Raw genomic sequence first — 11104 nt, 5'->3', positions numbered from 1 at the left:
CAGTTTGGCAGGGTGATACCATTTCACCGAAATTCTTCACTGCCACCCTTAAGAACATCATGCGATGACTGGAATGGAAGGAATGGGAGTGAAGATAGACGGTCGACAACTACACCAGCTGCACTTTGCCGATGACATCGTTCTAATAACACCAAACATCAGCCAAGTTTCACAAATGCTGGCCGAATTTGACCATGGGTGTGAAAAGTTCAGACTACAGCTGAATCTCACAAAGGCAATGTTTATGAGAAACGGTCTCATTACTTTTGTTCCATTCACTCTCAACGGGATGAACATCTCCGAATTCAACAGTTATGTGTACCGAGGTCAAGAACTCAACATGCACCTGAGTTGCACAGGAAGAACAGAGAGGCTTGGAATGCCTTTAAGAGCATTGAGGAAATAGCTAAGAGGATGAAGAACCTCCGGCTCTGGCTACATCTCTTCGAATCCACTGTTCTTTCTGCATTAACATACGCCTCAGAGATCTGGGCCCTAGAAAAACAGAATGAGAATGCTCTTTGGTTCTCCCAAAGAGGAATCAAAAGAACTATGCTTGGAGTATCATGCTTCACTCAAATGAAAGAAAGAATCCAGAGTTACGTCGATGGTCAGGAATCAGGGACGCTGTCTCATTTGCCAAGGCATCCAAAATCAGATGGAATAGACATGTACACTATTTGTAACACTATTTGGAGAAGACTGCTAGACTAGCGCCATTACCAATTGTGTTCCACAGGACGTCAAAAGATCACGTGGCCGCCCACCTACGAAATGGTCAGACTTCCTCGTCAAGAACCTGAACGATTAGTTTGAGGCTCTCCGTGTTCCAATAATGAGCAGACGCCATTGTGCTACACTAGCAAGCAACAGGAACGGACGGAGACATTACTGGCGCCCACTAGAGCAAATTGATGAGTAATGGGATGTCAAGTGATCAAGTGATCAATTAAATTAGCTAGTTCACTTGGTGCCACACCCTTTGACACCTACACCTGCTGTGTACTAACCAGGGATTGGATTCTGCGACTCAACCAGGTCAAGCTCTTGCTCTAGCCCTTTGAATTTTAGTAATTAAATTGCCCCATTTTCTCTATATTATTCTCCAATTTGTTCTCTGTTTTACTTATTTGATTTTTCCTTTCAAGATCAATATTTTTCTTCAACTGCTATTAACATATCAGCTGAACTTCTATGCCACACTTTTCTATGTTCCTGCAATATTTTTATTTAGTTGATTGTCTATTTAAAATGCTTTTATTGTGTGTCAAAGTAATAAATCCTTCCTGTACTCTTGAAAGTAAAGAGAAGCCCAAACACAGTGTTGGAGGGATGAGGGCGCATGATCAAGCTGTTCTTTGGTACATTATATACATAAAATACTATCATTAACAGTATTGTAAATTATAGTTCCTAAAATTTTAAAAATTTAAAAAAATGTAAATTTATTTCTATTTTCTTCTATCTAACATCTATCCACCCATCCTTTGCATATGTGTACATTCAGCCTTATATTTAAACATTGTGTATACTACGTTCTTCCATTTTCATGAGAAAATTTCTTTTTTATCTCTCTGGGTTTTACTCTGACTGGTCAAGCAATCACATTAATCAGATATATTAGAAGAAAAAAATAAAAATTTTAATTAGGAATATATAAAGTTATCTTTATACAAAAAGTCTAAATATAACAAACTGAGGGCTTTTTTTTAATCTTCAGTTAAGGACTAGGACAGGGCCTAGAGCTTTAAAATTATTAACAAAAAACTCATCTCAAAAAGAAAACTCTAATAAAAACTGCCCTCTGATGTCCTGATGGATCTATTACATCTTCCAAAAGGGCAATGGAAAAAGTTATCCACGACTTCTACTCAGATCTCTTCGATAGCCATGTCCACCTGCCTGCATACCAAGTTCCGAAGGATGGATTTGTTGTTCCCAGCATCATACCTTCCAAAATCTGACATGCCATTTCATCAGTAAAGAAGCGTACAGCATCCGGTCCAGACAAGGTTAGACCTGAACACGTGGAGAATCTCCTGCCAGTACTCATCAATACATTGGCTCTGTTCTTCACATGCTACCTATCTGAATGCAAGGTTCTGTCCCCATGGAAAAACAGCAAGACTGTCCTGTTGTAAAGAAGGAATACATCCATGACATTGGCAACTATCGCTCGATCTTCCTGTTGTCCATTATCTACAAGCTGTTCACTAGAGTCATCCTGAATAGGATTGGCAGAACACTAGAAGACACATCAATAGTCTTATTATAGTGACTATTTAGCCTGTCATGGTTATTAAAAAATCAGAATAGCAAGAATATTCATATTGGAATTTTTCACTTGTATCTCTTTTGCATTGGCCCTTAGTTTTTTTGATTCTTGGTGCATGATATCTTCAACTATGATTTTATTAACTAATATTTCTTCCCTTATTTATATTTCTCAAGTATTCCTATTATTCATGTATTGTTCTTCTTAACGTTACCCCATAATTTTCTGTTGTGCTGTTTATTTCTTTTCAGACTTTCTTTTATCTTCTTTAGTTTCTTAAGTTTTCCCATCTTGTGTTTCACCAGTTTTTTTCTTTCATTGTTGTTATTCTTCTATTGAGGCCTATTGTTAAGGCTTTTATTACACTCTGCCATACTCTTCAGCTCTACTATTTTTGTTTCTAGTTTTACTATCTCTACTTTCATACTTTCTTGTGCTTTATTGACTAGCCGGCCTATTTGGTTTTTTAGTTCTTTAAACATTCATATCAAGGTGTCCCTAAAGCCATTGTCTGAGTGGTTATAGAGCTGGCTAGTGTTGGATAACATTGGTCAGTCCTTTATCCTCCTAGGAGATAGGAGTTTAGTTTTATTGAGTAAAATCTAGGAATTTAGATTTATTGAATAATACCCATCGCGATGCTTCCAAGGCACTCCCACACACCTTTAACTTCTTCCATCTGTTGTTTGCTCATTTACCTTAATCGGAGTCTGTGATTTCTAAAGTAAGATTCTTCAGAGGACTATGGATTTTTGCATTTGTAAGTATAATATTACCTCTCTTTCCTTTATGTTCTTGATTCAAAATAATATTTATTCCTGGACATCTGTAATATTTACTCAAATTAAGCCTTAGTTGCCCTTAGTTCCTGACATCCTAAAAGAAGGGTCCGACGAGGGACTGGGTGAACCCAGGGAGATCTCTAAGCTACCCTGGCATTGAAACAGGAAAGGCCAAGTGTCATAAACCTTATAATAAGATAAAGGAGCATGGTTGTGGACAAATAATGTCATGATCTGAAGAGAAGTTACTGGAAGCAGACCCTGCTAGGGTGAGGAAGGACAAATTTAGCCTGAGGACTCTAGTCTGGGATATACAGCGAGATGTCTCCAGGAGAGCCAACCTGTAAGCTTAATATATCTCTTACTCTGTCCATACAAAACCACTATAAATATTATTAAGAAGTAAATTTAAGGTGACAATTTTCCCTTTTTAAAAAAACTAAATCGTTATGAGATACAGTTACAAAGCTTTCATGTTTGAGTTTCAATCATACAATGATAGACCACCCATCCCTCCACCAGTGCACATTCTCCACCACCAAGGTCCTGGGTATCTTCCCCCTCATCACAACCCACGCTCTGTCTATGGAAGACGATTTCCCTCTTACTCTCTACTTTGGGGCATTGTGGTTTGTAATACAGAAAAGCAATCGTTTTAGTTCTTTATCAACTATCAGTGCACAGCTCCCCTCCTGAGTGATTCCTCCAACCAGCATTGACTTAGTGATCCTTTCTTTATCCCAGGTGCCTTCTACCCCAGCTCATAAGATAGGCTGCCAACTCTGGGCAATATTCCTGGCCCTTGTCTCTGATGTCTTTGTTAGTCTCATATTATGTTATTTAATATTTGATAATTAAGTGCAGTCATTCTATGTGTGTCCCTCTCATTCTGATTCATTTCACTTAGTATGATACTCCATGTTAAGGTGACTGTTTAAATGGTTATGGTCTAAGGAAAGGAGAAATATGGCTTTAGATGAAATTCCACCCTCAAGTGGATCTCCTAGCAGGATAAGATCTTTGTCTTAGAAGAGTTTCCCTGGAAGGAGGGGCTTTACATATGTTGATTGTGCTTTCTCACCTTTATGTAATTGCTAGCACCAAGGTTTGATGTTTTTGCTTTTTTAAAAATTTTTATTAGTGAAACACCATGAGATACAGTTGTAGATAGATATACAATTTTTTGTGCTTGGGTTTCAGTTATACAATGAATGAGTATCTATCCCTCCACCTGTGCCCATTCTCCACCTCCAATGCTCCCAGTATCCCACCCATCCCACCCCAACCCTGTGGTAGGGCATTCCCTTTTGTTTTCTCTCTACTTTTGTGTGTTGTGGTTTGCAAAATAGGAATTGAGAGGCAATCATGTTTGGTCTATAGTCCACTATCAGCATGCATCTCTCATACTGGGAGGATGCTCCCAAAACACTTTATTTGGTGCTCCCTTCTCTATCTGAGCTGCCTTTTCCCCCAGCATGTGCAGCTGGTCTTCAAGTTATGGAGTGAACCTCCTGGTACTTATCTTGGCTATTCTTAGGTGTTAGTTTCCTGTTTTGTTACTTTATATACCACAAATGAATGAAATCTTTCTATGTCTGTCCCTCTCTTTCTGACTCATTTCACTTAGCATGATACTTTCCATGCAGCATCACTTATATGTAAATTTCATGGCTTCATCTTTTCAAACAGCTGCATAGTACTCCATTATGTGGATGTACTAAAGTTTCTTTAACCAGTCATCTGTTTTCGGCACTCAGGTTTTTCCAGATTTTGGCTATTGTGAACAGTGCATCATTGAACATCGATGTACAGATGTCATTTTGACTGTACTTTTTGCCCTGTCTGGGATATATTCCCAGGAGTGGTATTGCCTAGTCAAATGGGAGCTCAATTTCTAATTTTTTGAGAATCATCCATATTGTTTTCCAAAAGGCTAAACTGGTCAGCATTCCCACCAGCAGTTAAGGAGGATCCCTTTCTTGCCACATCCATGCCAACATTGGTTGCTTTTGTTCTATTGGGTGTGGGCCAGTCTCTGTGGTGTGAGATGATATCTCATTGTTGTTTTGATCTGCATCTCCCTGATGATCAGTGATGTAGACCATTTTCTCATGTGTGTTTTAGTCTTTTAGCCATTCCGATTTATTCTTTGGGAACGTTTCTGTTCATTTCATCACCCCATTTTTTGATGGGCTTAGATTTTTTTCTTGTAGAGTTCATGCAGTACTTTGTACATCCTTGATATAAACCCTTGTTGGATGGGTATTGGGTAAATATCCTTTCCCATTCTGTACATTGTCTTCGTATTCTGGTCATTGTATCTTTTGAGGTGCAGAAACTTCTTAATTTTAGATAGTTTTATTTGTTTATCTCTGTTTCCACTTGGTTGGTCAGTCTTTGATTGTCATCTTTGAAGATACCGTTAGCCTCAATATTGTGGAGGGTTTTGCCGACCTATTCTTCAATGTACCTTATGGATTTTGACCTGATTTTGAGATCTTTAATCCATTTTGATCTGACTTTTGTGTATGGTGTTAGGTAGAGGTCTAAGCCCATTTTTTTGCATGTGTTTGTCCAGCTATGACAGTACCATTTGTTGAAAAGTCTTTCCTTATTCCACTTCACATTTCTGCTCCCTTATCAAAGATAAGGGCTGTAGTGATAGCACAGCGGTAGGGCGTTTGCCTTGCACGCAGCCAGCCTGGCCGAGCCAGGTTCGATTCCTCCGCCCTTCTCGGACAGCCTGGCAAGCTACTGAGAGTATTCAATATGCCAAACACAGTAACAAGAAGTCTCATAATGGAGATGTTACTGGGCCTGCTCGAGCAAATTGATGAACAACGGGAGGACAGATCTCCAGATCTCCATCAAAGATAAGATGTTCATACATTTGGGGTTGTGTGTATGGATATTCCACACTGTTCCATTAGTCTGCGGCGCTGCCTTTGTTCCAATACCATGCTGTTTTAATTATTACCACTTTGTAGTAGAGTTTGAGGTTGGCGAGAGTAATGCCTCCCAACGTCTTTTTCCCAAGAATTGCTTTAGCTGTTCATGTGCGTTTGTTGTTCCATATGAATTTCAAGAGTGCATGATCTATTTCTTTGAAGAATTTCATGGGTATCCTTATGGACATCGCGTTGAATCTGTATAATGCTTTCGGGAGTATTGCCATTTTGACGATGTTAATTCTTCCTATTCATGAGCAGGGGGTGTGTTTCCATTTCGTCGTGTCCTCTTCTATTTAATGGAGTACCATTTTGTAGTTTTCATTGTAGAGGTCCTTTACCTCTTTAGTTAGGCTGATTCTGAGGCATTTAATATTCTGGGGCAAAACTGTGAATGGAATTATTTTTTTCATGTCATTTTCCTCTCTCTCATTATTTGCATATAGAAAGGCCATGGATTTTTGGGCATTGATTTTATAGCCTGCGAATTTACTGTATAAGTCTATTGTTTCTAGGAGTTTCTTGATAGAGGATTTAGCGTTCTCTAAGTATAGTATCATATCATCTGCGAATATTGAGAGCTTGATTTCTTCCTTTCCTATGTGGATGCCTTTAATGTCTTTTTCTTGCCTAATCACTATAATAGCAAGTATCTCCAGTACTATGATAAACAGAAGTGCTGATAGTGGGAATTCTTGTCTTGTCCCTGATCTTACAGAAAATGTCCTTTGTTTTTCCCCATTGAGGATAATCCATGAGTTTGTCGTAGATAGCTTTGACTATCTTGAGGAAAGTTCCTTCAAAACCCGTTTAGCTGAGAGTTTTCATCATAAACAGGTGCTTGATCTTGTCAAAAGCTTTCTCTGCATCTCTAGATACGATCATATGGTTTTTTTCTTTACTTTTGTTGATATAATGGATTATGTTGATTGATTTTAGAATGTTAAACCATCCTTGCATTCCAGGATGAATCCCACTTGGTCGTGGTGTATGATCTTTTTGATGAGTTGTTGGAATCTATTTGCTAATATTTTGTGAGGATCTTCTCAGCCATTTTCATCAGAGATATTGGCCTATAGTTTTCTTTGTTGGTGGTGTCTTTGTTTGCTTTTGGTATTAAGGAGATATGTGCCTCATAGAAGCTGGTTGAAAGAGTTCCTTTTTTTCAATTTCCTGGAATAGCTTGGGGAGAATTGGCAAAACGTCTTCTTTAAATGTTTGAAATAATTCACTAGTGAATCCGTCTGGGCCTGGACTTTTGTTTTTGGGAAGACTTTTGATTACTACTTTAATTTTCTTATACAAATGGGTCTTTTCAGGTATTTCATGTATTCCTGGTTCAATCTTGGGAGACTATAGGTATCCAGGAATTTACCCATTTCATCTAGGTTCTCTTGTTTCTCTGTGGCATACAGACTCTCAAAGTAGTCTCTGATGATCTTTTGAATTTCATTGGTTTTTGTTGTGATGTCCCCTTTTTCATTTCTGATTCAGTTTATTAGGTTTATTTTTATTTCCGATTTGGTTTAATCTCTCTCTCTTTCTCTCTCTCTCTCTCTCTCTCTCTCTCTCTCTCTCTCTCTCTCTCTCTCTTCTTTGTGAGTCTTGCTAGTGCTTTACCAATCTTATTTATTTATCAAAGAACCAGCTCTTGGTTTCCTTGAGTTTTCAATAGTTTTTTGGGTTTCCATGTCATTAATTTCTGTGCTAAGTTTTATTATTTCTTCCTTCAGCCAGGTTTGGGTTCCTTTTTCAGTCTTTTTCTAAAATCTTGAGCAGTGTGATAAGTTTATCTATTTAAGCCCTTTCTTCTTTCCTTAGGAATGCTTGCAACGATAAATTTTCCTCTTAGCATGGCTTTAGCTGTGTCCCATAGGTTCTGGTAGCTCGTGTCTTCATTCTTATTTGTTTCCAGGTATCTTTTGATTTCGTCTTTGACTTCCTTCCTGACCCACTCATTGTTCAACATTGAGTTGTTTAATTTCCAGGTGTTTGATTTGTTTCTCGGTGTCTTTGTGTGATTCGTTTCTATCTCAGCGCATCATGGTGTGGAAAGATTGTTGATACTACTTCTATCTTCCTGATTCTTTTTAGCTATGTTTTGTGGCCTAGCACGTGATCTATTTAGGAGAATGTTGCATGTGCACTGGAGAAGAATGTCTGTTAGCCCTCTGTCTTCTATTAATTCCTTCAGAGCCAAGGTTTCCTTGTTGAGTTTTGTTCTTGTTGATCTATCCAGAGATGATAAGGCGATGTTGAAGTCTCCAACTACTATTGTGTTGCTAGCAATGTCCTCCTTAAAATCTGTTAGCAGTTGTTTTATATATTTATCTGTTCCCCCATTAGGTGTGTATATATTTAAGAGTGTGATTTCTTCCTGTTGTACGTATTCCTTGATAAATAGAAAATGGCCTTAGCTGCCCCTTCTAATCTTTTTCAACCTGAAATTGATGTTATCGGCTACTAGTATGGCCACCCCAGCTTTTTTGAGGGAGATGTTTTCTTGAAGGATTGCTTTCCATCCTTTAACTTTGAGTCTGTGCTTGCTCTGATTGTTCAGATGAGTTTCTTGTAGACAGCATAATTTTGGTTTCAGTTTCTGGATCCATTTTGCCACTCTGTGGCAGTGGAGGCAGCAGCCCCATGCTGGGGGTCCGGTCGACGGCTGGCTTTCAGGGTCCTGAGTTTGGGTGGGGAGTGATGTTTTTGCTTTTAACAACCTCAGAACCCTGTTCCTTCCTTCATGCCTCTTTGATGGCAGAGGGTGGCTGTGGTGGGGAGATATCTCATGACCACTGACGCATGCGACTTACATCCACATACTTTGAACACATAGCACTGATAGAGATTTCTAGGCTATTGTGTTCACTTCTTGGGATTGGTGGTATTTTATTTCCATTTTTTCTACTGTGTTCTGGGTTTAATGGATTTAGTGCTTTTAGGTCACTCCTGTGGGACCACTTTGAGTGGTGTAGGCCCTGGGACTGGAGAGAAGTAACACAAGGTTGTGGACTACTACCAGGATATTGGTGTCTAAAAGTGAGGTAGAAGGGAACAATAGATACTGCTTATGGGTTTGTGTTGTAGGAATTTGAGTCTGAAGCCTTAGACCACTTGGCCTGTGGTTCAGTGTTTCAGCGGTGGTGGATGAAATTAGGGTGCTGTTTCCCTGTGCCCCCTTTTTGTTTTGGGGGGCCATACCTGACTGTGCTGAGACCCTACTCCTGACTCTGTGGGTATGGATCACCCGTTGTAGGGCTCAAGGTACCATATGGGGTGCCAGAGATCACATCTGGGTAGGTCACATGCAAGAATATACCTTACTCACAGTACTATAACTCCAGCCCCATAGCTCTTTATCTTGTCCCCTGTAGGTCTTACTTAATTGGCTGAGTTGGAGTAGATCATTTGAAAGAGGAGGCAACTGAGCTTCTAGTAGGGAGGATATTCATGCCAGGCTTCAGGTTTGGGTCCTATTGCAGGGTCCAGGCTGGCTCTGGATGGTGTGGCCAAGGTGTGGAAAAACACCTGAAGACAATGATTTTTCAGACAATGGCTCAACTAGCCAATGATCATGTAGGATATAAGGATCTAGAGGAGCCAGTTGAGAGATAGTAGGAGTCAGTATCACAAAAGTAGAGGCAATGGACAGCCATTGGGTACAGAAGTGTTCAGTGAGGCACTGTGTTTTCTTAGTCTATGTATGGCTTTGACAAGTTGGTGAACAGTAGTCATTAAAAGGCAAGGGAAGCTGCTCTGAGGTTTCTGTATAGGTGAATATGTGTTTTCAGAATGGACCTGGGGAGAGGATGGGCACCTCTTTCACTCATCAGCACCAATTGATTGGAGCTGGAGGATGTTGCACTAAGGTGAGAGATCCGCAGATGCTATGTTGGGCCAGAAGGATTAAAGCTAAAGCTCACAGTGGGCTCCACGTGCTTCTTCTTGAAGTGGGTAGTGGTGGACAGAGGTTTGTATTTGCTTATTTATTAGTGTTAGAAGGCATCATCAATAATAATTTTTAGAGTATTCTAAGTTTACAAAAAAAAACATCTTGTTTCTTTCCATCCAAGTGAGTATGCCTGACCTGATATTGCCCATCTCCCTTCTGGTCTCTGGGTCCAGAATTTATTTCTATCATCTTACTCCTGGGCTGGAGCGATAGCACAGCGGGTAGGGCGTCTGCCTTGCACGCAGCCAACATGGCCGACCCGAGTTCGATTCCTCCGCCCCTCTCGGAGAGCCCGGCAAGCTACCGAGAGTATTCGATATGCCAGACACAGTAACAACAAAGTCTCCAATGGAGACGTTACTGGGCCCGCTCGAGCAAATCGATGATCAATGGGAGGGCCTTTACTTTTTACTTACATCTTACTCCTAGACCCATTAACATACTTCCACTACTTCCTGCTTGAATTTTTCCTGTCCATGCTTTATCACAAATCTTTTGACCACACAGTCTGGAGACACCTCTCAACACAACTCACATACTACTAGAAATCCATCAGATATTGCTCCAATACCACACTCACTGAACCCAGGCTCTATATAAGATAGTCACAATTTTTGACATTAATTCTCCAAACCCCCAAATGCATGGATGTTAGCACATTGGCTATATATTATTCCTGAATACATTCATCACGGTGAATCCAATGGCATGCAATATCCATACTTCATTTGCCTTATATAGTTAAATACAGCAGTCATCTAAATGGAGCAACTAATTGAAAACACCCTTGTTTCAGTACTAATGTAGTACTCTAATAGCACTACATGGTCTACATGGTAAAGCAAATAATTTAAACAACAGAGATAGTATCAGTAGCTCTTTGGCATAAACCATTGAACAGATCAGTACTTAAGTAACTGGAAATCTAAACTACCAACATTAACCCATGAAAAACAAAAATAATAGTAGGGAAACTACACAACCTAGTGCTGTGTCAGACAGAAATTTTTTAAAAAATCAGGAAAATAGTCAAGCCCATAAAAATCCTCCAGCTTGATTGATAGAAATCAGTACTCACTACATTGGCAATACAAATTAAAGCGAGCATAGGCCAGTAAAGTTTCACAAACATTAAATAAGAATTCCA

At 39.5% G+C, this 11104-nt stretch overlaps 1 pseudogene; it reads right to left on the bottom strand.

The window, feature by feature from the left end:
• Positions 1-2205: 2205 nt before the first annotated feature.
• Positions 2206-2331, bottom strand: LOC130027290 (uncharacterized; annotated as a pseudogene).
• Positions 2332-11104: the final 8773 nt, after the last annotated feature.

The sequence above is a fragment of the Sorex fumeus genome, unplaced genomic scaffold (genome assembly GCF_029834395.1).
Source record: "Sorex fumeus unplaced genomic scaffold, SorFum_2.1 ptg000036l, whole genome shotgun sequence".
Classification (NCBI taxonomy): domain Eukaryota; kingdom Metazoa; phylum Chordata; class Mammalia; order Eulipotyphla; family Soricidae; genus Sorex; species Sorex fumeus.
This window is presented reverse-complemented; position numbering and strand designations above follow the sequence as displayed.